Source organism: Rattus norvegicus, chromosome 6 (genome assembly GCF_036323735.1).
Source record: "Rattus norvegicus strain BN/NHsdMcwi chromosome 6, GRCr8, whole genome shotgun sequence".
In the NCBI taxonomy this organism is placed as follows: Eukaryota; Metazoa; Chordata; class Mammalia; order Rodentia; family Muridae; genus Rattus; species Rattus norvegicus.
Genome location: NC_086024.1, coordinates 57,327,758 through 57,354,953, shown reverse-complemented (window position 1 = coordinate 57,354,953; position 27,196 = coordinate 57,327,758). Strand labels below are relative to the sequence as shown.

The following is a 27,196-nucleotide window of genomic DNA, read 5'->3' as shown; positions in this document are numbered from 1 at the left end:
CCACTCCCGGGAGCTCAGGAGAGTGATCAATACTTGTAATCCTGCTACTCTGGAGACAGGGACAGGAGGATTGGCCAGTTTAGGCTAAGTGGTGGATGGAGTTGAGCAGAGGAGGAGGAGACACCATCCATCTTCAGTAATATAGTCTGGGAAATTTCATACTCTATTACTTCTCAGTAAAGGGCCTCTACCTTTCCAATGGCACAATGCAAATTCAATATTGGAACGATGATTTAGAGTATCCGTATATAGAGTATTTAGAGCATTATTCCACACATAATGGGGGTACAATTAATTTTGGTGACATTATAATAAAAAGACATTTTTCATCAATAAATAACAATGATTTTTTTTAAAAAAAAAAGAAACAGTTTAACACACGCATTCTAAACAATCACAAACGGGCCCTTGCAAGGCTGCAGAAAATCAGGTATAGTTCAATAGAGAGAGATAATCTATAAGATAGCTGGCCAATGCTTTTCAAAGGTAGTTTTCAAAATGAGAAAAATCTGAAAAACTCATGGCCAAGAATAGCCTAAAGAGACATGACTAGTGTAATTCAGAATCCTAGTTGGGATCCTAAATAGAAAAGGAAGGTTATGAAAAAAGTAATGAAATATGGCAAACCATGGTTCTAGGTCCATACTACCTGATTAAGCATTTGCTAATTATAGGAAACATATTAAGCTATTGAGAGCAGATCATGATAGTGACTATTGCGTGCGATTGGCCACACTAGAATTTGGCATGCAGTTATGTGTGTAGGACCAAAATGAGTGGGACCAGAAGTCGTTTATTTTTTTTTACTTATATTTTCTTAGATGTTGAAATAATCACATAATTACATTTCTTGGGGGGAGAGACTGAGTCTAAATATGAAATCCATTTTTGCACATATTCCCAAACATATAGCCTGAGATAATTTCATTCAATGTCTTTAGGGTTTTCACAGCAACCAGTTATATGAGGTTAGGTGTGGGACTTTCCACTGCTCAGATCATGTTGACTCAAAATCATTGAGATTTGGGGATATTTCAGATTTTTGGGATTAGGGATGCCGGATACCTAATGTAGTCTTTCTCTCAAAATCTAAAACTTTTCTTTAAAAATAACGCCTATTAAAAACACTGGAAATAAAAAAAAAAAAGAATTACCAGGTCTTCCTAAAGCTCAGTTAAGAAAATGAAGCCAGAAAAAAAATACAGAATCACAAAGAGTATAATACAGGCTCGAACAGAGAACATGAACTGTTAGGAGCTATAATACTTTTGTTAAATTATAACTTGAAATCTGTGAATCAGCAGAAGCAACCAGCAAGTTCTTTCTCTGGGTTGGCCCCGAAGTCTGTATCAGAATGATAAAGAGGAAAGCTGTCTGCTGTAACCTATGCGTTATGTGGTAGAGGTAAAAACAACCTTTCCAAAATAAGGGCAAACTCCATTTCAAGTTCTGTCCACAGTGTTACACACAAGTCTATATCATATGGCCACTGAACTCCCAGACTTTTATATTTTTATGGGTTTCAACCAGACTTTTCAAGAAAGTCCTTTTTGGAGAGACGATAGAGTATATTGTTTCTCTTGGAGCTGGTGGTAGGCAAACAGAATGGGGAAGAAAAGCTAGAAAGCCTGGGCACTTGACAAAACACATCATTTTGAAAGGCAAAGTGTGGCAAGTCACTATTTATCTGAATAAAGAAAGCTGAACACTCGGAGAAGCATCTCTGAAAGGGTTCGGTCAACACCAATGGTTTCACCATCAAGGGCCCGCTATCACCACTCTTTAACCGCCTTTCTTCTGTGGACGTGAAGCCAAGCTGCTGGACCCCTTGAAGACATCATTAAGAGAGTGTCTTTTTCTTTTCTAACCAAGTCTGGATCCCCCATTTGCTCCTCACCTCACCCCCTCCCCTGCTTTCTTTTCTTTTACAAATATGAAGCTAACTGACCACTCCCACTCCCGGAGTACAAATTTATGATTGAGGTAAACTGATCTAGCTATCTTAGTTATATCTACTGCAAATGCTGAATCATCTTAAATTACACAGAATGTATATCCCTCAAGTTGTCCTAGGCTTATGCAATTCAGTTCTAGAGAGGAACACTGACACTGACAGATCTTGCACAAATCGTGTTGATCTCATGGTCTCCCCTGAGCTGAAAATGAGGGCATTGGGTTAGGGCTCTCTGGTTCTTTGGGTGTGCGTAATTGTGGTTTAGCCGGCACAGAGAAAAAATCATAAACGCACATGTAGACACTTGCTTTTATTGGTCTTCAAATCACTGTTTTTTATAAAATTATAATTATTAGCCTTTTTTTTGAGTGAGCAGCTGTTTAGCATTAGAAAAATACAATCAGGATTAGCCGTTTTTATTAAATATTTAGTGTTGCCTACTTTACAAAGCGATTTACAGACATTAGGAATATTGGTATAGACAAGTTATAGCTGTAATTTCTTTTTCAGTCCCCAAGGTAAAATATTCAGTACTGAAGACGCCCCCTAGGCAATTCCCGAACCCACCAGTGCCTCCTTTCTGCCAGGGCGGGTTCCAGAGCGGTGCTGCTCTCCTCTGTGCAGCCTTCAAACGCGGCAAACCTACATCATACTTCCATCACCATGTTTCCTTACATTTCCCATTAGGAACAACAACAACAACAACAACAACAACAACAACAACAACAACAACAACAACAACAACAACAACAACAACAACAACACCCAAACGCAGCAGCATTTTCTTTAAAATGCCCCCGAGGATGAAGCTCCACACCGGTGTAGGGATGCGCTAGATCCTGCCCCACCGCTCTCGGGTGCTCGGTTCCCTATAGTCTGCGCGGCCGGGCGCGCACCTGAGCGGCCAGGGCTGAAGGGCGCGCAGGGCGAGGCCAGGGCCGCCCTCCTCCTCCGCACTGGCCGGGTCGCCCGCCTGTCACCTGGCACCTTCCGCCTCAGACCGTCTTCCAGGTCTCCGAGCCTCACCAGGCAACCCCAGTTTTCCCCATCTCCCCCCAGGCCCCTGCCCCTCTGCCGGCGCGCGTCCTTTCCGCGCTCGCCCGCCGCGCCCCCAGGTGTCCCTGCAGCCCGGCCCCGCCACCTCCTTGGCCGCCCCGCCCCGCTCCGCCGCTCCGGGGCTCGGGCCCGGCCCCACGGTCTCCCTCCCACCCCCGTCCCCCCTCGCGCCCCTCCCCAGCGCGCGCTATTTTTAGCTCGTCCTCCGCGCGCCGCCCGCTCGGCGCAGCTCGCCGCCGCCCGCCTCCCGCACGGCGCGCAGCGCCCCAGCCTCGCGCGCCCCCGCCGCCCGCGCCCCGCCGCGCCCCGCCGGCAACTTTCCCTCCCCGCTCGGCCTCCTGCCTCGCCATTCCCTCTTGAGCTGCGGAAGATGGCTGTTTGGAGAAGGGGACGAAGTTAGGGGCTCTCTGGCGCGGGGCGGAGGAGGGCGCGCAGCCTCGGCGGGAGCGGGCGGAGGTGAGTGGCACCGCAGCCGGGGCTGGCGCTGCCCGGGAAAGCCCTGGGAATTGGGGGCCACGCGTGCTCCGGGCGCGCCGCGGCATTCCCTGTCGGGCTCTCTGGGTTGGCAGCATTTCTGTCGGGACTTCCACGCCACTTGCTTTGCATCTTGCAGCCCGGAGCTTGGTGGGTACCATTGTCAGAAGTTGGGTGCTGGGTGGTGGTTTTGGTGAAGACCTTGGCATTTGACTAGGCAAGCCAAGGCGAGGGTCGCTGGCCAGATTTTTACCTCGCCCTTCTGCCCCCCCCACCTCTTACCCAAACACACACCCTATTCCTGTTGGAACCAAGCTATGAATGAAAAGTTTGTACTGCCAACATGTTGCTTGAGGGGAGAAATACTTAGTGGGGTACCTTTGATGTTTGGAGGGGCGCTTCAGTTCCAAGTCAGTACGGCGGAGTACTGGGTTTTCAGAAAAGTTCAGGAGGATGGAGGATGGGAGATTAAGCAATGCAGTAACCAGTGGATGAATCTTAAGCTCATTGGGGTAAATTGAGGGTGTCGCAGTGGGGATGGGATGCAGCGAGGACAGGGGGGCGTTCCCTGATCCCTGATTGCTTAGCTAGTAGCTTGCCTCTGAGGACATCACCCACTTGTCGGCAGTGAGAGGCGCTGGTGTCAGAGGCCTGTGTGTCTGTGGAAGACAGTGGGACCGAGCCGCCCTGCAGATCCAAGGCACCCTGGCTTTGCAGTTTACATGATGTGGTCTTGAAGACGTCTCTCATGAGTGAGTTTCCTAGGCTCCCATTTCAGGGAATTCTGTCACGTTTGTTTTCCCTGTCGGGAAGCTGTGTGTTTTCCTCTAAGAGGAACTTCGAGATTAACTGTTGCTTTTTGAAATCTGTGAGAAGTGCAGTATAGCTGCATATACGTATCTCACGACTACATTTATTATGGAAGTGAGATACAACGGGCCTAAAAAGTTTAACTCATACCAGAAAAGAGGTGAAGAGCTAAACACCTCCTCTAATGGTTTACCGCTTATGCAACTGAATATTCTTGGTGGGCTGAGACAGTTTATAGGGTAGAGATTAGGAACTCCTACTCCTTGGAGCATGTTCATGTTGCCAAACCTTGTAGGAATTATTGAAATCTAGGAAAATGGAGTAAGTTCACATGAATTCATGTTACAGAAAAAACAACCTGAAGTCTTTTGACATTTTAAAAGGTCTAGATGTTATTTTCTGATGCCCTAGAAATCTTTTTAATTCTGTAATTAGTAACAGCACAGAAGAAGTTGCAGTTAATAAATGAGGGCAATTTAACAATCGGGTGTGGAAAAAGATACATTTTGAACTACTCTTTGGTACTTTGGATGTTTATTATGGAAATTATTGTGACTGAAAATTTGTTGTTTTATATATTTCTTGTTTACTAAGAATAAATGGTTTTTCTTATCCTTTTAAACCACTGTTCCAGTTTGGACCAATTTACTTACACAGACATCAAGTCATTAATGTGCCTTCTGGAAACTCTTTATGTTCAAAGTGCTTACCAGCATCTCTGTGTTTCCGAGAGAACAAGTGAGTTAGTCGTGTAGTTTGCCATTTCTCCTCCTTAATGTTGGCTGGAGCAGCGCTCGAGAGAAAAGGCATTTACTGTTAACATGTCACATGTGGGAAGAAGCCTGAGATATGTTTCACCTAGGAAACAGGCGCATCTGCAGTGGGGATCCCGAGCCTGACCTTTGATGGGTTACTTGCTAGAGGAGGAGAGATGTCGTCTCTGGCTGTCTCCCAAGTTAATGATCTCCACTGCAGAGTGGACATTATAGGTGGACAGAAGGTATGCAGGAGGACGTTAAGAGTTTGCAATGAGGTACTAGTTGGAAGATAGGAGGCAGATTTTCCTTTCTACTTGTCTTCCTGTTCCTGTTCCTCTGAAGTGCAGTCTACTGAACTGCCTTCATTGGGAAGTCAGACTCACAATGCCCTGGGACTGTCATAGTAATCTATTATCATGTGTAAAAATGATGAGAATGCTCCTGAGACTAAAAGATGATTTTTATATGGTTACAATTGTTTATGACTATTTTATTATAGACTTTGTGAGTTATCCTCATTGTCCATAATTACTGCACACACATGCATGCACACACACACACACACACGCACACACACACACACGCTATAGATTAGCTTCTCTCTGAGGGTTCAAGGAATTTTAAAGCTTAATCTTTAAATCATAAGGCTAACTACAAGATAAAAAGTTAACTACATTAACGAGACCCATAACTCATACTATGCTAATATTTTTAATCTAAGGGTATATTAAGTTTATGTGCTCTTTATTTTTATTAAGGTGATTTTATTGAATTGTTTAAACATTACAACATATTATACTCTACACCCTCTCGGAGGGGAATGTGTATGTTATTCTTAAATAGAGATATGGAAGAATAGCTAACAAGGAGAGTCATTCGAGAAACATATGGACATGATAAAATCCTTCTGTATGCAGCATCTGTACCTCCTCATTAGTGAATAGTGAAGCTATGGACATTTTTGTGTGTGTGTGTGTGTGTGTGTGTGTGTGTGTGATTACATCCAAATGTGGCTTTTTTATTTTTGCTTCAATTGATTTTTTTGTTTTAAAATGTAATTTATATTTATGTTTAAGTTGGTGGCGACTTTTACTGCTTGAAGTCCTTGTCTCCTAGTGAGGATAGCATACTCAATTTTATTATAAGCATTCACAGGTATGTATAACTTTTTTCCAGGTTTGTTATTCTTAGATTTCTTGAAAGTTACACACACACACACACACACACACACACACACACACACACACACACACACAGAGAGAGAGAGAGAGCGAGAGAGAGAGAGAGAGAGAGAGAGAGAGACGATCTGTTTCTGTCACTTCTTAATTACAAGAGCAAGCTACTATGACCATATCGTTAATGTTGTCCCTAGATGTTCAAGCCTGGTCTCTACAGGTGTGTAGAACAGGTTCAAGTCATTTGTTATAGCTGCGGTGGGTAGGGTCTTGCTGTAAGAGAACTCTTGACTCTAACTCCTAATTCGCACACAGATAAGCAGTCACAGTTCCTCTAAGTGGTATGCATTCTTCGGGCATGCCATAGCCCACAACTTGCCCTGACTTCCTTGACCTTCTTTCTCAACCTCATAATGCTCCTCTTTTGATCAAAGCACCCTTGGGTTTATCAGCTTGCTTGCCAACTGGAGAATCAGCAGTGAGGAGGTGCTTGATATGAGTTCTGAGAAGAAAGAATATTCCAGAAGTCAGTAATGGAACACCTACTCCAGAGCCAGATGCTGGTCAGAGATTATGCAATATGTATCAAGGGCCTGTGTTTCCTCCCTCCCTCCTCCCTCTCTCCCTCCCTCCCTCCCTCACCCTTCCCTTCCTCCTTCCCTCCCTCCCTCCCCCTTCCCTCCCCCTTCCCTCCCTCCCTCCCTCCCCCTTCCCTTCCTCCCTCCCTCCCCCTTCCCTTCCCTTCCTCCCTCCCTCCCTTCCCTTCCTCCCTCTCTCTGTCTACAGTCTGATTGTTGTGAACAAGAGGTTTAATGGGAAAAAAAATCTCACCATTTTTGTTCTGTGTAGACTTTGAATCGTAATAAATAGATGTTTCTAAACGAAAACACACAGCAGCTTGTTCATCTTTTACTTCATCCCGTGTTCCCGCTATCAAACCTCAGCAGAATTTTCAACATGATTGTGCGATGATGGGCAGCAGCCAAGGTGATAGACTTGTGGTACTGTGCTGTTAGAATCAGAAATGAAATGTATTACTGGGATATAGGAGAAAGCATTGCAGTTTCATGGAAAACGAGCTCTTACATAAGCGCACACATATCTGTTGGAAACGATTTCTAGTTTTTTTGTTTTTTTTAAGCCAGATGAGAAGGTGGTACCGGACACTTTCTATTAATTTAGAACATCTTTACTATCCCTTCTCCTAATTGCATGCTTCAGAGTTGCTCATCTAAATGATTTCCAATCTGAAGCACAGGGCACAATTTGATGAAGTATTGTTGAAGATTAAAATCTCTTATCTGTTGTGGGATGGATGCAACAGGCAGAAGACAGACAGCAGGATGTTCTAAAGCTGACGGGTGTTGATACTGCCAGATGTGGTATTTTCTTCCAGCTTGTACAGCACTTACAGCAAGGAGGTGAGTATGCTGACTCCCAGAGAACAGTGATAAGCAGCGTTTTCAAGACAGGTTAAGATTCCCATGGGTTATACGCCAAGGTATTTAGTAGCACATCATAAAGACTAACGTCAGTTAACTTAATTATTAAGTACATTGATTAGAGAGTATTGTTGTTTTCATTTGCAATGATTTTGTCAGCTTAAAACAACCCACATTCCACACAATTCAACTAGGCCCTATAATCTCCTCTCTCTCTCTCTCTCTCTCTCTCTCTCTCTCTCTCTCTCTCTCTCTCTCTGTTCAGGACTTGGTCAGGGCTGTAGTTTTATCAGGGGCTCAACTGGAGAATGATAAGCCTCTGACCCTTCATATTCTGTTGGCAGTATTATCTTCCTATAGTGATTTATCTGTAAGAAGGTTTTCATTCTGTTCTCACCACCATCATTCTACTGTGGGACTCCACCACCATCACCATACTAAACCCCTAGCTGAGGTTTCCATTTTTTTAGCCCTTGGAAACTGCTGGTCCTCCTTTGCTAGGGAACGAACCCCTTACAGGTACCCTTACAACATGACAGCTTACTTCCTCGGAGTCTCCATTTCCCTACTTGGATAAAAAAAACACAATGGGGGCTGGGGATTTAGCTCAGTGGTAGAGCGCTTACCTAGGAAATGCAAGGCCCTGGGTTTGGTCCCCAGCTCCGAAAAAAAGAACCAAAAAAAAAAAAAGACACAATGATGATGACTACTTTGCTTTCTCTCTCTCTCTCTCTATATATATATATATATATATATATATATATATTGCATTGGTTGGTTTTTTGCTTGCAATGTGTGAAGGTTTTGAATCTCCTGGAACTGGAGTTACAGACAGACAGTTGTCAGTTGACATATGGATTCTGACTAGATATTGAACTTGGGTCAGCTCAAAGAACAGCCTCTGTTATTAACTATAGAACCTCCCTCTCTCTCTCTCTCTCTCTCTCTCTCTCTCTCTCTCTCTCTCTCTCTCCACACGCGCGCGCGCGCACACACACACACACACACACACACACACACACACGTTACTAAGATAATGCCGTCAGCAGAGTGATATCACCACCTGTGTGACTTTCTGTTGCTTTTACTTGTATTTAAAGGAGGCCATTGAATAAAGGCATGATTCATTGGAAGTCACCTTAATATGTGACTACTACATTGTCTGGCTCATAAAATCCCTAGTACAATAAGTGGATCTGTCTGAAAAGCCACTCCCTCAGGAGCAAAACTTGAAATACCTTCTCAGAACTGATCCTGTGAGATGTGTTTGCTGTCACCACCCACACCCCAACTTTTGTAAGGGAAGTTATGTTTTTAAGACAGTATTCTCTGTGTATACATAAGAATGAGGTTCGGTTATCATGACCAGAAAGAATGACGTATGTTCACTGCTGAGAGGAAGAGGAGGAGGAGGAAGAGGAGGAGGGGGAGGAGGAGGAGGGGGAGGAGGAGGAGGGGGAGGAGGAGGAGGAGGAGGAGGAGGAGGAGGAGGAAGAAGAAGAAGAAGAAGAAGAAGAAGAAGAAGAAGAAGAAGAAGAAGAAGAAGAAGAAGAAGAAGAAGAAGAAGTAGTAGTAGTAGTGGAGAAGGAGGAGGAGGAGGAAGAGGGAGAAGAGGAAGAGGAGGAGGAAGAGGAGGAGGAAGAGAAGGAGGAGGAGGAGGAGGAGGAGGAACCCAAAGAACAAACAGTTGTTTAATAGGATGTTTAAATTTGACCAGCTTAGGCCACCTGACTAGAGTTGTGCTTGTCCCCTGAAGAAACGCTCTTCTGGGGTTTAGTATGGTGATGATGGTGGAGCCCCACAGTGGAATGATGGTGGTGAGAACAGAATGAAAATCTTCTTACAGACAAATCACTATCATGTGTTAGCTTAGGAAGTGATTTTATTCACTGTAAATGTTGTTTCACATGCAGAAGGCTTTTAAGGGGTTAGGCCCACTAATACGTTCAAGGATCCAGCACTGTGATTTGGAACTCACAGCATGGGCTTCTAAATTCTTTCTAGAGAAAACAGACCCCCAAAGCCACTTGGAACCACCATACTGTCTGTGGCCCAAAGGCAATGGGGTGCAATTGCTATGTAGCAGCTCCAGGCCTATGGAACACAGCCTATTCCCTTTTCCGGGACAATTTTATCCAGACCTTTCCTCTGACAGCCGGTTCCACACCTTCTTCTGCTGCTTTCTTTCCCACCTCGAGGTAAAGGGAGAGTTTGAAAGGTTAACTACCTTGCCCAGGGTCATTCAACTACGGGTGGCCTGAGAAATTGAATGCAGGTCTGATTTCAGAGCCCTTAGTCTGAGCTCACATTCTGTACTCACAGCAGTCAGTGGAGTCTCCGGGGAAGCTGTTCATGCACACATTGAAGTGCGCCTCTGCTGTAACTGCTCTTGGGGCCCCTCATTCACCTTGAGAGAACTGCACACTGGAAGATGCCGGTTAGAGATGTAAGTGAGAGCGGGAGCTGCATCACGCGTGCTTTTATTCCCCCAGCAGGCAGCTCAGATTATAGGTCTCTCTTAGATCCCGAGGTAAGAATAGGTGGAGGCTGCTTGCTTTTCATTTGAACTTTCCATTTTGGTTAAAATCAAAAGCTCCGAGTCCATTCCCACACCCCCACCCCGTGTATGTAGATTTCCACTATCGAGTTAAATCGGGGGACATTATGAATTCTCGCCGCCTCTTTGGCCATAGGGTTCTTTCTATAGCTTTTTCAGATGCCACTGTTTTGATCTACTTGAAAAGTCTATTGAGATACTCGTCCTTTGTTCTTCTATTACTCGGCCGTCCTTTCTACTCTGCGGTGCCTCCGAATTCTATTCATAGACATTCTGCCCCTTTCTTCTATTTTATGTACTTAAATCTCTTCTTTAAATGGCTCTTGTTCCCTTGATCAGAATCATTGGCCCAGATCCCTTTCCTGCTTTCCTGTGAGATACAAGCTTGGTGGGGGCACCCTGGAAATCGCATCTAATTTCTATTAATTTTACAGAGTCGTACTATATACATATGAGAGGCCTCTAAGGTTTTCCTGGATACTTTAGTCAATCTGCAAACATTTAAAACTTAGTATCTCAAGCTGGAGTGTGTTAGGCCACGTGAGCGCCAGCGGACCATTCCGTGACTGTCTCATCAGGGGTAGGTGCCAACTTTCTCCAACATTGCAGTTTGGGAAGAGGAGCTGTGAACTACCCTCGGCTCAACTGGAGAGGACAGCAGTCTTCTAATCCAAGTAGGACTCAGAAAACCTCTGAAACAAACTTGTTTCCATATGTAAGTCTTGTTTTTTCATACCGAGATACAACTGTAGGAGGCTGAGGCTCCCTGCACGGCACCGTTTTGTTCCCAGGTCAGACCTAATGCCCTTGCATGTCAGACGGGTGCTGTGAGCGAGTAGCTTGACGGTTAGAGAGTTGGGGGCAGCCAGACTGAGGAGTGTGGCTTGTAAAAGCCCAACTGTTTTATTTCCTGAGCTGGAGCTGTGCATTCCCGAGACCTGCTCTACCACTCAGTTTCCTGGGATTACGGTTAGGTGAGCAGCACACCATCATGAGCCGAGTTTCTGCCCTTGGCTTCCATGCACAATGCGTATTCCGACCAGAGAGATCAGGCCCTTGCTTTGTAGCCGTATTAGACTTTTCCTCCTCTATGGCTCTGTGGGGACACTGCACCCCTTAGGAAGCTGAGCTCCTGTTTGCTTTTCCTAGGGGTTCGATGCACATCCCATCTCCCCTGCCCCCGTAATGAATCCTCTGATCACTGCAGGTTCTCCTCACCTAGATCTTCTCTCCAGAGACTCCTAGCAGTACTCTGTGGTCCTAGCTGAGGTTCTTGAGGGCTGAGGAATTGAATTGTAGTAATGTTTAAAGCCCGTGGTTGAAGAAGCGACTGCATGAAGAAACTGTTTTTTTTTTTTTTTTTTCAGAATGCAGCATTTTCACACTTTTGAAGTGTAGCAATATATTTAATGTACCGGGCAATTTACACACATCCTTGTAGCCTCTGCACTTTTCCACAGCTCACTCCAGATCTATGACCCCTCCCTGACCACGCCTTGATGGAAAGGTCAGAGGTTGCACTTGCTCTCCAAACGAAATGCCTCAGGGAGAACGAGCTGGTTTTTGCCTCGACTACTTATCTGCACACTGTGAACTTGTTATCTTCACTAAACGTTTTCGTTGAGTAGGTGGTGACATAAATTATAAGTGCTTTTGGCTTATAGATTTTTAGGAGTTATTAAAACCCAAACCCAGTGAACAAACACTAAATGTGAGCAGTGGGACGGATGAAGGGCGAGGAAACGGGACCAAGTCCTGTGGCAGTAAGCGCATGTTGAAATGACCTTGCCAGGGTTGGGTTTGGGGGTACAGGATGGTGCCTCAGATTCTGCTTCTCATTTCATATCAGTGTGGGTGCAGAAAATATCCCTGGAGCAGCAGGTTTAAAACAAATAGGAAATATTAACTTAGAGGCCCTGGCAGACTCTGTATGCATCTGAGACCAAAACTCTGTCCGTAAACAACCCACTGAACGAATGTGCTGTAGTTTTCATTGTTCTTCTCCCTGTGGAGATCCTGGATTCTGTGTCAATGAGCAAACTGTGGTCAGAGATGGCGGGAGAGCAAAGCACGTGGAGATGTGATGTGTGACCAGTGTGCTGGATGCTGATGCTCATACTTGCTCTTTAATGAGGAGTGAACACATCTTTCCTGTGATCGGTGGGCATTTGTCTGATACACTGCCTTGCCCTGGTCGGCCTGGGACTCACTAAGTGGCCCATGATGTACTTGAACCTGTAACCATTTTCCTCTGTGCTTAGATTACAGAGGCGAGCCATCCCAGCTATTATTGGGCCTTCGTCCGGTGTGACTGCAAACACTAATAGAAGCAGAGGAATGTCTGCTCTGTGGAGCTAATTCCTTCTAAGCACTTTGTTCAGAAGTCAGCGAAGACAGATTTACAGTATCTCTAGATTATCATCTCAATAAAAACCCAAAATGAAGAAAGAACTCCACATTTGACTCGTGGGTTTGTGCTTAATTTACTAATGAGCACATTTTACACCATGTTCTTTCTCTTGAGGGCATCAGCTAGATTGAAACTCTCTAGGCCAGATTACCCAGTTTTATTGCCTTTCACGGCATGGAATTTATTTCTTGCAGTTGATGCCCAAATCATGTTTGGCCTACCAGCTGTCTATATGCTTTCATTTCTTGTCGCTCTGTGGCGCCATGAGGGCAGGATTTGATTTGATTTGATTTTTTTTTTTTTATTTATTTATTTTGAGACGCAGTTTCTCTGTATAGCCCTGGCTGTCCTAGAACTTGCTCTGTAGACCTGGCTGACCTTGAATTCATGAAGCTCTACTGCCTCTGCCTCCCAAGCGCTGGGATTAATGGCCTGTGCCAACACTGCTTGGTGTAGTCCATGTGTCCGTGTGTGTGTGTGTGTGTGTGTGTGTGTGTGTGTGTGTGTGTTTCTTGGTTCTTTTTAATTTTTACATCATGTACCATTATTCCATCCATCTTCTCATCCCCTCTTATCCACCCTTCATCCTTCCACCCTCCCCCACAACAGAGGAAAAAAACATACTGTGGAAGGTGTAGTGTGTCACAGTGTGTCCCACAGTACACCCTTCTGTCCACACATCTTCACTTGCAGATGTTCATTGCAGTGAGTTATCGGTCTGGTTCGAGGCCTCTGGCTTCTGCTATGCTCTATACCAGAACCTCATCAAGACTCCTCTCAGATATCCTGTGGTTGCCCTGTGTCGTGGAGATCGTGTAGTTTTGGGTCTGTAAGACTGGCCCTTTCGTGTGCTCCAGTAGTTCATAGATCTGTGTTTGTAGTGGATCAGTTAGGAGCCCTGGATTTGGGTCTTCTCTGAGAGATACCTGAGCTGGTCAGACCAATGGATCCCCTGCTCTTCGAGCCTTTGGGGCTGGCTCCTCAGCAGCCCCCCTCCCCCATGCAGCAGGGCCAGCTCTACCTTGCCGCCCAGAGGAGATGCAGAGCCACTGTCCCAAGGGTTTGGGCCACTTCTCCTGCTTTCATGTTCTTGAGGCTGGCTTTCCTTGCTGTAGATGGTGGGTGTCTCTTCCTTACCTGAGCCACCACCCAGCAGACAGAGAGCACCCTCATAGAAGCAGGGGGAAGGAGGACAGGACAGGGGGTTCCCAGAGGGGAAACCTGGAAAGGGGATAACATTTGAAATGTAAATAAATAAAATATCCAGTAAAAAAAAAACAAAAAAAAAAAAACAAGGTAAGGCAAGCTCTCTTTCACTCCCACTCTCTGGGCAGCTTGACTGGGCCCCTGCTATTGAAGTCAGCTCTATTGTGCTGCCTGGGCAAGGTGCAAAGCCCACTTTCCTGAGTGCTGTAGCTAGTGGGTGGGGACAGCTTTCCTGCTCTCATGACCCCAGGGCCAGGCCTCCTGTCTGCCCCAGGTGGTGAAGGGTTAGGGGTGAGAAGGGTATCACTCTGTTCATGCCACCGAACAGGAGAGGAATGGTAGGGCCGCTCTCCCTTGCTCATATCCTTGGGGTTGCCTCACCAGCAATTCCTGAAATGTGCAGAGCCTGCTCTCTTGAGTACCTTAGCTGGCTAGGGGTGGGGTCAGCTCTCCCATGATGCCCAGGTGAGGGGTGGGCCAGTTTTATACAGCCCTCAGCCATCAACTTGCCCCAGAAGGCAGCCTAGCCCACTTGGCCTTTGATGGTAACAGGCCCATGCTGCTTCAGAGTCATGGACCCAGAAGTGACCCCCAGTGGCATCACAGGGCAGGATCTTAGCATTGTTCCTAGTGGCATCACCAGCTACTCACATCAGGCTGTCCGTCCCTACCCTTGAGTCCCCAGTTCTGCCTCTCTTCATTGAGCCCCCATCCTTCTGTTTTTCTTTTCCATTTTTCTTGCTCTTTTTAGTGGCACATGGGGTCTCTAAGTGTCTGGGGTCATCTCAGAAGTGGTCTCAGGAGTGCTATGTCCCTCTTGTGCATTATGACACTGGGCAAGGGTCATCTCAGACATGATCTGCCCCCGAGATCTGCATGGCACAGGACTGGTGGGCTAGCTCTCTGTCCAGGCCCCATGGTGTCAGTCTGGTGTTCTACCAGTGATTGTCCCTCACCAGGCCTGCAGGAGTGGCCCCATGCAAGGGTTGTTTGTTTCAAACTCGCTTCTAGTCTTTTATTTCTTTTAATCTCTGGCTGGAAATCTATCTGGGCCCTGGGACACCACATTAGTGACCCTCAGGCTAGTTCCCTGCCCAGGCACCCTGGAACTGGACACGTGGTCATCTCAGGCTCCCCCTTTTTCAGGGAATGTTAGTCTACTAAACATTCAGATGTTCATAGATCAGAACACTGAGCAGAGACATAGCCTCTCTCTTCTCTGCCACCTACTGATGCACAGGTGACACAGCAGCCCCACTTGCATTGCCTCCAGGGGTAGGTCCTAGTGTAATCTTAACAGTTAATATGCTGACTCACATGGAAATGTTGATAGTAAATGTTCTAACTGGTGCAGTGCATGCTCTTTAGATCTCTTCACCCCTGGACTTCTCCTGCTAACAGCTATGGGCATCAATGCTCTTCTGTAGGACTTCCTACCTATCAAGATCTATATGCATGTTTACCAATACCATAGCTAGTCACCATGTGTGTCTGAGAAGCAGCAGTCTACCCAGCGGGGGATAGAGACTTGAGTTTACTTCATTTAACTATTAGTCTCATGAAGTTGGTGGGCAATCATGCCCAATGATAATGTCTTGTCTTGGAATCACTCATTCATTTAGTCAATACTTTGACTTATTTTTGGCAGTGGTAGGCTGTTGTTATTTGATTATGTCATTGCTGGATGGGATGGATGAATTCTGTTATATTTCCTCAGGTTGCTTTCCTTCTTTCCCCAAATGACCAGCAATATTGCATGTGACCTTTTCCACCAGGCCCTGTCTGATTTCCATCACATCCTTATTAATCTGGAGGCCCAGCTCTACTCACCACTTTACCCAAACCTGGCTTTATCACCTCTCCTCTGTCCGTCTGTCTACCTTTCTGTGTCCCCCTCTCTCCTCTTTGTCTGTTTCTCTCTCTCTCTCTCTCTCTCTCTCTCTCTCTCTCTCTCTCCTTCCCTCCCTTTCTCTTTCCCTCTCTCCCTCCCTATCTCTGTCTCTGTGTCTCTGTCTCTGTCTCTCTCTTTTTTCTCCCCCTTCTCTGACTTTTCCTCTCTCCCTCTCCCCCTCCTCTTTCCTTCTCTTTCTGTCCCTCCCCTCTCTCCTTCTCTCCTTCCTCTCCCTCTCCTTTTCTCTGTTCCTTCCTCTAATTTTCCCTCTCCCCCTCTTCTCTTACCCTCTCCTCCTCTGTCTGTCTGTCTGCCTCCCTCTCCTTCCTTCTCTCCTTCCCTCTCTCCTACTCCTCGTCTCTCCTCTCTGTCTGTCTCTCCCTTTATCTTTCCCTCTCCCCCTCCTCTCTTCCCCTCTGTCTCTCCCTCCCTACTTCCCTCTCTTTCCCTCTGTGGCCCCTTCTTAATGAGCTGAGTTCCCTTATTTTTGCTAGCCTCTACATTTTCATCGTTTTCTTTCCTAATAAGCCATTTAAACCTGGATTATATACATTATTTTCATTAATACCACTGCCTCCACCACCATCCTTACCTCCAAAAATCATTGTTTGTGCTGTGTTAGCTCATATCTGAGATTATCTACTGTGTTTGCTAATATCCTGCACACATTTACAATTGGCTAATTAGAAATGCCACCTTTGGAGAGTCCTCCTCTGATATTGATTTCTTTGTCCATTGTGCCCTTTGACCTTTCTCTGTTATAAGGGAAAATGAGGAGCATTAAGTGAATTTAAACATATCAGAATTCAGTTGCTACATAAATAATTCCACCACAGTGAGCTTCACGGATGTTCCCTAAAATACACGAAATCAATACCATAGGCTGTCTCGTTGAGAAGGGTAGCGGTTTCTTCTTTCAAATGACCAGTGTCTTTCACACAACTCGTGGGTCTTAGGTTATCATCGTTCGTGCACACGTTGGCCTTGGTACTGAACATGCAGATATTCTGTCTCTAATTCCTCACATACACTGGACCTATCATAGAGGCTAACCAGGCAGATGAACTGAAGCAGACTCTGATGACATGTAGTGACATATTAAAAATTTCTATTACTTTTGGTTTCCTGTTGGCATTTTCATGCTCGTCTTACATGGAGAAGTGGGAATGTGCAGATTTCTGCACAGAGACTTACCTTTTGTTCAGCCCAACTTAGGCTCCCTCTGGCTTTATGGGGCCTCAGCATTTCTATTCATGATGCGCCACACAAACGGCTCTACGCTGTGCTTTGTGGATGAGTCACTCCCTCCCAAGTCTTGTGTGCACTGGATTTTCATCTTGAAATCCAACTTTCCCTCATCCCCAAAAAGATGCAGTTCACTGTATTTTCTTTTCCATTACCACACCACTGCTCGCTGAGAGAACTTGGCGGATGTGCTTCTGAATAGATTTCATACACCCAGAGAAAACCTCAGAGACTGTCTATAGAATTTTAGACTCCTGTGTCCACAGTTAAGATTTGAAGCTATTGTTTATTTCGCCAGCCTCAGAAGGTGGAGAAAAGTAACCCTGCTTTGTTACCTTTCCCCTGAACCTCCCCGATAAACAATTCCCTGAAAAAGCCCTCAGGATATGCATTTGGGCCTATGCTCATTTGCAGTGGCTGGGAAAGGAAGGGTTTGCTATAAATATATTTAAAAATCTCCTATCTCCTTGTCTGACCTCATTCTTAACATTTACCCACACGAATACAAATGTTTGAGTTTAGTATTATACAGAACAGTAGTGTTTGCTATTTACCAAGTAAAGTCAGAGCCACATCATGAGCTTCTGTGCTGACTTTCCTGCTAACTCTAACAGGCCTTTGAAGCTGTACTTTCTGTTTATGGAAACAAATGTTATAAACCGAGCGTCTACTATATTCTCAAGAAGAGTGAAGTCGAAAACGATAGCATTTTGGAATAATGGCCATAGTCTTAATTTTTATACATTCTCAAATCTAAAGTATTCTGATGTGAGTTTGTGATTTTGAAGTGGTGACTGAAGGGCCATGAGAGTCTGTTCATATCCCCAGGGCCAGGGAGATTGACGGCCTCAGAGGGTGAAACACATGTTTCCCAAGGATGAGGAACACAGTTTAGATCTCCAGCATCTCATAAATCCCATGCAGACAGGGCAACTTCTGTCAGCTCAGCACTGATGAGGCAGGGCACGCAGCTTAGCTAGTCCATCAGAATAGGTAAGCTCTGGGTTCAATTATGAAACCTTTCTCAATATATGGGGGAAGAGCTATCAATGCCTCCCCCCATATATGTAGCTGACATGCAGCTTGGTCTTCATGCAAGTTCCCCAACAACTGGAGCAGGGGCTGACCCCTGACTCTGTTGCCTGCCTGTGGATCCAGTTCTCTTAACTAGGCTGCCTTGTCTTGCCTCAGCGGGAGTGGATGTGCCTTGATATGCTAGGGTGGGTTGGAGAAGAAGGGGAGGGTGCAATCTGGATGTAAAGTGAGTAAGGAAAGAAGTCCGATGTCAACCTCTGACCTCTATAGGCGTGTGCATGTGTATACACATGAATGTGTACTCCACACAGGTACCTCATACATACACAATTGATTCAGCTGTAAATATTTAAAAACCCACCCTCTTACTTTAAAGACTACATGCATACTATTTTAAAGACATTTCCGCGGTAAAAATGCCTTCTGCGCTTCCCCAGCTTCCCCACGTACTTCCCATTTGCAGTGTTCTTCACGGTGTGTGTGTTCAGTCGTCTTCCTGTGCCTCAAAGTCCTATTTTTAAACCTGTTTTGTAGCCCAATCTGATGGTGATGAAGACTTTTAGGGTTTGTACGTCTGGAAGCATCTTCATTTTGCTTCCTTTTGTGTTGCTTTTGTTTGATATGGAATTTCTAATGGCCTTTTAAAAAAAATGCCACTTTGCTATCTTCTCATTTGCATAGTATTTTACCGGAAGTTGTCTTTGTTCATATGCATGCTTACATGTATATTTACATACCATATGCATGTATGTATGTATGTATGTATGTTTGCATGCATTATGTAGGTATGTATGCACTTACGACAAATGTAATACATATAGGTTAAGTGCGTCTATTTAAGTGTCCTATAGGTTTTGTGTTTATTACTGGCTTCAAGTGAATTATTTGCTGTGTTATAGCTGTTCTTCATTACCCCTTATGTTGGTCGATTGTACTTAGATTTCTGTAATCACCGTCAAATTTGGGGGAAAAATTTATGTCATTCCTTCTTCCCATTTGGGATGGTCTATTTGCTGAATCTCCATCGTGGACTGTAGTTGTACCAAGCTTGGGACTGTGTTTATTTCTCTTCCTGTTCCCTCTGCTTTCTCTTGGATAGTTTCTATAGCCGCGCCTTCAAGCTTGCTCCCAGTACTCATAGGAACTTGGCTTCTCCTCAGCACTGTAAACTTTCATCGGTAAGAGTTTTATTTGGATGCTTTAAAAAAATCTTTGCAGCTCTGTTTATCCATATGAACGTATTTAATGGATTTATAATAACTACCTCGATGACTGAGTGCAAATTCTAATGTCTTCTTAGACTCTTGGTCAATATTGTGAGATTGACTTCCAGTTTTTATGAGTTATTTTCCTGTCTTTGTATAACTTCTTCCTCTCGCTCTTCTTCCTGCAATGGAGGGGATTGAACCCAGTGCCTCTGAGGGAAGCACTATGCTCTCACTGCCTTGAAGCATCAGGCTTGTCTAGTAATGTCTCATGGATACCAGGCATTATGGTATTTGCTTGGTTGGTATTTTTATGCCCCTGTATATTTTCTTGAGCACTTTTTTTGGGGGGGGAGGAAATTAGTGATTAGAAAACAAGTCTGATCCTTTCCAGTCTTGTTTCTGAGATTCATCTCTAAGCATTGTCCCCAACACTGCATGAATTATGAGATATTTTTTCTCCCTGTGTGTCTGGTAGGGAGAGGCACAGTTCCCTGCTGTACCGCATACCCTGAACTCTTCACTCTGATTCTTTACCTGGCCTTTCGGGGTGGGGGTGTTCCCTCATCACCTTCGTGTTCAATATCTAATGAGGATTCTCTGAAATTCTCCAGCGTTCTCTGTCCAGCTTTCTTTCTTCGGTTAAACTTTTTGTTGATTTTTAGATTCTCTGCTCTCCCTAGATTCTCAGACCCTGTGTCTCACGACAGGAGAAGCTAAGTCTGGATTTATTCCTTTGGTGTTTGGGATCTATAAGATGGCAAAGCCATGGCTCTCCTATGCTCGGGTTCCCATTTCTCAGGGTTTATCTTATATATTTTTAATTTTAAAGAATTATTTCCTGGTATTCAATGACTTATGTAATTAGTTCACAACTTAAACTTTTCTCAAACAAAAAGGCAGATCCAGTCTCTCTTGTACAAATATATCTGTTTAAGTATTCAATTTAACATGGTTTATTGTGCTAGTTTCTATTTTAACCATTTCCAATTTTTCTTTAATGAGTCTTTTGAATTATAAGCATGCATGAAGGTTTCATGTATCATGGTTGTTTTATCACAGTCCTTTCCATTCAAAACTATTCTTAATAACTGGAGAGTGTTGGCAGATGTTTGCAATCCTAACTTCTGAGGAGACCTAGGTGGGAGGACCATGAGTTCAGAGCCAGCCTGGTATGTACCACAAGAACCTTATCTCAAAAGACCCCACAACCCTCCCTCCCCCAATCCCAAAGAAACAAGCAAGCAAACAATAAAAAGGCAAGCAAACAGAAAACAAAAAATATTTCTGATTTTGCTGAACAACTACTTCGTTTCATATGATATACTCTGATCGAGGTTCCCCTCTCCCAGTTCCTCCTTACTTCCCCACTCTCCCACCGCCATGCTGCTCTTACTCATTCTCTTTAGAAAATAGGCAACCCTCCCCCACAAAATCCTCCAAACAAACCAGAATTAAAAATAAAACACAAATAACACACACACACACACACACACACACACACACACACACACACACACACAATTGGAAGTCATAAACGCAATGCAAGCAAAAGACCAATATGGAAAAAAAAACCCAAACAAAGCAATATGAGACAGAGTGTCTACAAAAATACAATTGAGTCATTTTGTATTGGCCATCTTCTGCTGGGCATGGATCAAACCCCTACGTGTGGTTAATATACCCAGTGGAACTTCATTAGAGACAACTGATTGTTCTTTACAAGCAGGCGTCATTGGAGATTGCCTTGGAATAAGAGTAGAGTCTCATGTCTAGTACCCCTCTCAGCATTGGGGTCCCCATCTGGTTTAAACTTGTTTGGGCCCTGTGCAGGCTGCCACCATCTCTGTGAGGTTACATGTACATTAATCCTGTTGTGTTAGGGTTTTCGAAGCACTGTTTCCTTGCTGTCCTATGACGATCCCCTTTGGCTCTTATTGTATTTCTGTCTCTCTTCAGCATAGTTCTCTGAGCTCTAAGGGAAGGGCTTTGATGAAGAAATCTTACTTAATGACTGAGTGTTCCAGAAATCTCTCACTCTTTGCACACTGTCCAGTTGTGGGTTTCTATTCTAGTTTCTACTACAAGAGGAAGCTTGTCTGATGGTGGTTCAGTCAGGCACTGATCTATGGGTCTAGCCGCATGCCTTTGGAAGTCATTTTATACTGCTGTGTTCCTTTACCTGAACGGTAGTATTTGGTTTTCTTCTAGGCCCATGGCCTATCTAGTGTCAGATTTTTGGCTACCCAAGCAGTACCAGGCATGGGTTCCATCTTGTAGAGTGGGTTTTATATACAATCAGAGGATGAGTGGTCGCATCCATAACACTTGTGCCACCATTGCACCAGCATGTCACACAGGCACATCACTTGTGGGTCACCGTGTTTATTGTTGGGTTGGAGGTTACTTTTCTCTTCTGATCCTGAGCGAAGTACCCTCACTACCACGAACAATCTTCAGTAAGGTATTATTCCTAAGCTACACCGAGATTAGGAAGTTAACTTGGAGAATAATAATTTATATATTTTAAGTGCGTGTGAGATGCTATTCCCAGGGCTGGTGAGATAGCTCTGCGGGTCAAAGTCTTACCTCCACGCCTTACCACCTTAGTTTGTCCCCAGGATCTATGTAGTAGGAAGAGAGAACTTTTTTCCACGTGTTGTCTTCTGCTTCCCACTCGCACATCATGACACATGACCCCTGCAGTGAATAAAAAAGGCATCATTAGGTTAAAAAGAAAAAGATAGTAGTGTAGAAAAATACCATCGTTTAAAAACTGAAGGAAACCAAGTAGCTTTGAATATATGTGAATGAGCATAGAACAGCTTATGCATTACTGGGTTTTAAATAGGATCATCTTTTATGGATCCTGCATGGGGGTTCTACAGTTCATGCAGCGGCCTCTAGAATGTTCATACATTCAGCAGTAATGAACTTTGTTCTAGTGAACTACATTATTTTTAATCCACTTGTATGCTTGAGTGAGAAAATATAGCACTGCGAACTAATATGAGAGCAAAGCAACAAAATTCGGGAGCATATCTTGCCGTAGTGAGCACATCTTGCTACTTTGAGAGTTTTCTGGCAGTAAGGGCACAATTGACTGTGAGGATGGAAAAGAATCCTTTGAGGTGGTACAGTTCCATATGCTGTGAGAATATGTCAATGATTTTTTAATTCTGTAATTTGAGTTTTTAATGTAGTCGTTTGAAAACTAGTTGTTAGGCATGGCAAGAAGACCAGAGTTGCTTTAGAATGCTAAGGCAAATAATTTCATGTGAAGAAATTAAAATTAACTTTCACTTTCTTCAGCACTGAAATAAATATCAGCCCTGTGATGCCAAAACTTGTGGCGATATTATATTGCTGCTTCCAGTATTTGAGCATAAAGGTTAGACTCATATACTACCGTAAAACTCAACCAATATATAAATTATTTATAGAATTTTAAACATAGTATCTCAAATAGGAGAATACCTCACTGGTGGGAGACACAGGTTGTCTCTCGGTGCTTTTTTCCTTATTGTCTTCAGATGCAGAGCCTCCTAGGTCAGCAAGGAGCACCTCCTGTAGGCTAAGGATGACACTTGTTAGCCTTTCTTGTAGGTAGGAATCTCAGCATGTGGCAGAATTCTGTGCATAGGAAGTACGTGGATATGATGTGTGGGACTTCCAGGTTGGCCTTGAAAGGGCTGAGATATTCAGAGCCATCTTCTCTTCTTTCTCTGTTCCTAGATGGGGGATATAAACTTAGTCTGTGCTATGGATATGCACTTAGTCTGTGCTGTGGATATGCACTTAGTCCATGCTGTGGATATAAATTTAGTCCATGCTGTGGATATGCACTTAGTCCATGCTGTGGATATCCACTTAGTCCATGCTGTGGATATCCACTTAGTCCGTGCTGTGGATATCCACTTAGTCCATGCTGTGGATATCCACTTAGTCCATGCTGTGGATATCCACTTAGTCCATGCTGTGGATATGCACTTAGTCCATGCTGTGGATATACACTTAGTCCATGGTGTGGATATACACTTAGTCCATGCTGTGGATATACACTTAGTCCATGTTGTAGATATACACTTAGTCCATGGTGTGGATATGCACTTAGTCCATGGTGTGGATATGCACTTAGTCCATGGTGTGGATATACACTTAGTCCATGCTGTGGATATTCACTTAGTCCGTGCTGTGGATATGCACTTAGTCTGTGCTGTGGATATGCACTTAGTCCATGCTGTGGATATGCACTTAGTCCATGCTGTGGATATACACTAGTCCATGCTGTGGATATGCACTTAGTCCATGATGTGGATATGCACTTAGTCCATGCTGTGGATATGCACTTAGTCCATGCTGTGGATATGCACTTAGTCCATGCTGTGGATATGCACTTAGTCCGTGCTGTGAATATACACGTAGTCTGTGATGTGGATATACACTTAGTCTGTGCTGTGGATATACACTTAGTCCATGCTGTGGATATGTACTTAGTCCATGCTGTGAATATGCACTTAGTCCATGCTGTGGATATACACTTAGTCTGTGCTGTGGAGACCAGTGACCAATGGACATTGGTGCAACCGGCTTCTTACAAAGGTCTGGGCCCAGGGTAATGACTTTTTGCTTTAAGTAGAGTTGCCAGAATAGATGGGAGTCTCATCTAAATTGTTACTGTGGCTATCTGTCATGTGGAGACTAAGTTATATGTCTGGTTACTATCATTTTTGCAGCTTAAAAAATGTCGATAGTTGATTTTTAAACTAAATTTAAAACTACCATGTACCATAGAGATGTAAACTTTCAAGCCCTGCTTACCACCCACCCCCCATATATATTTATCAAGGTTTGGGAAGAAAGGCAAACTAAATAATTCCTGCATTTTATTTTTTCACAGATACCAAATATTTCCTCCATTTTTCAGTGTCCCATATTTCTTAGCTCCTTTTAGTCTCGGTGTGAAATGCTTCTCTGTGCTGTTTCACTGTCTGTGGCACTCCTCTCTGAAGACAGCCATCACAGCCACTGGGATAGCCCAGAGGCCGGCAGTTTCCTCTGCTGCCTCTTCTCTCATCTGCTTCATGGACCCTCTTAACCAGCTCTGTAGTGGGCAGATTTTCCTCTCTCCCATGTGTAGTGCAGAAGGAAAATCTATCATGTGTTTTGAGGGTTGTGCACAAATTTAAAGGAATGTTGAGCCAATTGGTAATACTGGACATGGCAAGTAAAGTCTCATTTCTGTGGCCTGGGAGGAGAGCTGACCACACTATACCTGTGTTCCTCAGAGCATGATGGCAGGGGTGCTGACAGCTGCATGCACCCTTTAGTCTCTAGCTTCTTTGCTTCTGTGACAGTCATACTCTGTTGCTTTGTCTTGAGTATTTTTAGTTTTTCCTAATTGCCTATATTTTATGGAATTGAAGTCTGTCACACTCATTTTCCTCAGCCATCACTTTTTGCAAATCTTTCTGAGGGCGTTTCTGTTTCCTGCCTCCTTTCAGTTCCTGTTCTGTTTTCCTGTTTCTACTTCTGTGTTACCTTTCTGACTTGTGGTAGAATCTGACCTTCATGCCTCTTGTTATAACTGAATTATTTAATCACCCTCAGACTACTTACAGAGAGACTTGTCTAATATAAAAAAATGTCATAATTCTTTGAGAAACAGTTTTAAAAGTCAGTAGACCTCTCTGAACTTCTGATCTATTCCCAGGGTTAGGAGAGCGAGAATAAGAGCAAGTGAGCAAGAGAAAGAGAGACAAAGAGAGAGGGAGAGACAGAAAGAGAAAAGGAAAGAGAGAGGGAGAGACAGAGAGAGAAGAGGAAAGAGAGAGGGAGAGACAGAAAGAGAGGGAGAGAGGGAGAGGAAGGGAAAGGGAGAAAGAGGGAGGAAGAGGAGGGGGGCAAGAGAAAGGAATTGAGAATAGGTTTTCAGATAGAAATGTCTTTATGAATGTTTGTAGCCATGGGTTATAGCAAACATTAGAAACAATCCAAATATCCACCACCTTTGCAAAGATTTTTAAAAGGTGGTACACCTACATATGAAGATATTATTGAACATAATAAATAGGAATGGAATATTGATGGTAGATGGGCCTCATGAATAAACATTATGCCCTATGAAATAGGCTAGGTCTTCAAGACCACATATTGTGTGATTCCACATACGTGAATGGTCCCTGTGGAGAAGCAGGCTGGGATTGCATGGGTATAGGATTTCTTTGGGGAGCAATAGCAAGGTTGTGGTATTAGATAGGACTTACAGTTACATTGGCTTTGTGATAATTATTAACCATTGGATTATATAGATTAAAAGGTAAACTCCTAAGCATGTAAACCATATCTGATGAAGGAACTAGGCAATAGAATGAAACCAAACCGAACAGCCTGTAAATGAAGAGATTAGCTGAGAAGTGTAAAACCTGCAGCTAAAAAATTTGGAAAGGAGCTCCTTTAATTTGAATCTATGTGTATGCCATGTCTCATAGTTTTAAAGTTACAATTAAAATATGGCTGGTTGGTTCGACTCAGGCAGCCAGGTGACTCTGTGGTGATTCTTTATATTGTCCTTCTCCCCACCCTCATCTTGGCTAGGAGGCTATCCCTTGCCTCTCTTGCTGGTTTTATGTTGACTTGTAACAAACTAGAGTCATTTGAAGGAGGGAACCTCAATTAAGAAAATACCTCCACAAGATCCCATTGTAGGGCATTTTCTTAACTAGTGATTGAGGGGGAAGGGCCCAGACCGATGTGTGTGGTGCTACCCTTGGGCTGGTGGCCCTGGGCTCTTTAAGAAAGCAGGGTGAGCAATCCAGCAAGCAGCAGCTCTCTTTGGTCCCTGGTTTTGCTGTTCCTGCACTGCTTTAGTTCTTGCTCTGACTTCCCACAGTGGAGGGCTGATACTTGAAAGTGTAAGCCAAACAAACCCTTTCCTCCCCAAGTTTCTTTGGTAATGGTGATTCATCCTGGCAATGTAACCCTAACCAGCACATCATGGTAAATAGTAACTATGTATCTTCCTATCTCTACCTTGCCTGAGAATTCCTTACCATAGCCTTTCCTCCCCTCCCCCTTCCTTTTCACTTTTCAGTTCATTCTCAATGGAAAGCTCTTGGTTGACTTTGAAACTGTGTAGGACAGACTTTGCATTGGCCCTGTGAGAATCAGTGATGTAAGGACCTGAGAAAGGTTAGACTTAAGGCATAAAGTGGACGTTAAAACAGCACATTTCCCAACAACTTTTTAAATACGTGTTTTGCTGTTCCAAACAATGTTTCTTTCTTGTGTCAGGCAATCATCACATTAAAATTCTTATGTTAACATTAATTCTACATTGTATGTGTTTTTCTGAGCAGTGGTAAATAGTGGCCGATTGATGTTTTCTCTTCGAAAGATGAAATTATCCTTGCTTTGAAAGGATTCCTTCTGTTTTTACCTTTGATATTTTTCCAGAGAGGCATTTCATTTCTATCATACGGCATTTCTTTTGGGGTCCAATTATTAGAATTATATTGAGCACAGGTCATTTGCTTACAGGCAAAAGGCAAACTAAACATACAGTATTCAAAGTGTAAAACAGGAGGAGGTTGTAATTAAATCAGCTATGGTTCTGAACAAGAGAAATGGAATTCTGGAGATGCTATGGAAACCACATTTTGGAGCTGTCTGCAACTGACCTAGGATCTTTTTTTTTTTAAACCATAAAACCAGTTATGCTATACTTGAGGACTGCTTCCAGGGGATATAAATCCCCTGAGCCTCTATTCTGCACTGCAGGTCTAGAGAAAGTCTTTGGGCAAAGAAATGAATGTGTTGGCAGCTGGAAGCCTGTGGGCATATGTTCAAGTGGTAATGGGCATGGGGCATGGTTGGCATTAACAGAATCTACTGTAAATACAGGTAGTGATCTTTGGAGGAAGAGGGCTAAATTGTGAAAAAGACCAAAAGTGAAGTTAGCCTTTCTCAGGATAATGAT

The 27,196-nt window shown here is 44.0% G+C and overlaps 1 protein-coding gene and 1 non-coding gene across 22 annotated transcripts in view; one reads left to right on the top strand and one right to left on the bottom strand.

Moving 5' to 3' along the window:
- The first annotated feature begins 3,299 nt into the window (after positions 1-3,299).
- The window catches only part of Hdac9 (histone deacetylase 9), an 862,183-nt gene continuing 838,286 nt past the window's right edge, over positions 3,300-27,196 (top strand). For 14 of the 21 annotated variants that reach the window (XM_063262487.1, XM_008764614.4, XM_017594363.3 and 11 more), the window contains exon 1: positions 3,499-3,634. The gene's annotated coding sequence lies outside the window, so the exon portion shown is untranslated. Of the gene's footprint in view, positions 3,467-3,498; positions 3,635-3,782; positions 4,237-27,196 lie in introns of those variants that run through there. The other 7 variants (XM_063262499.1, XM_063262495.1, XM_063262482.1 and 4 more) reach the window with 4 other exon arrangements.
- On the bottom strand, positions 14,991-15,122 carry LOC120093437 (small nucleolar RNA SNORA17). The gene has a single exon (XR_005486497.1). It is a non-coding gene; the product is annotated as a small nucleolar RNA SNORA17 (small nucleolar RNA).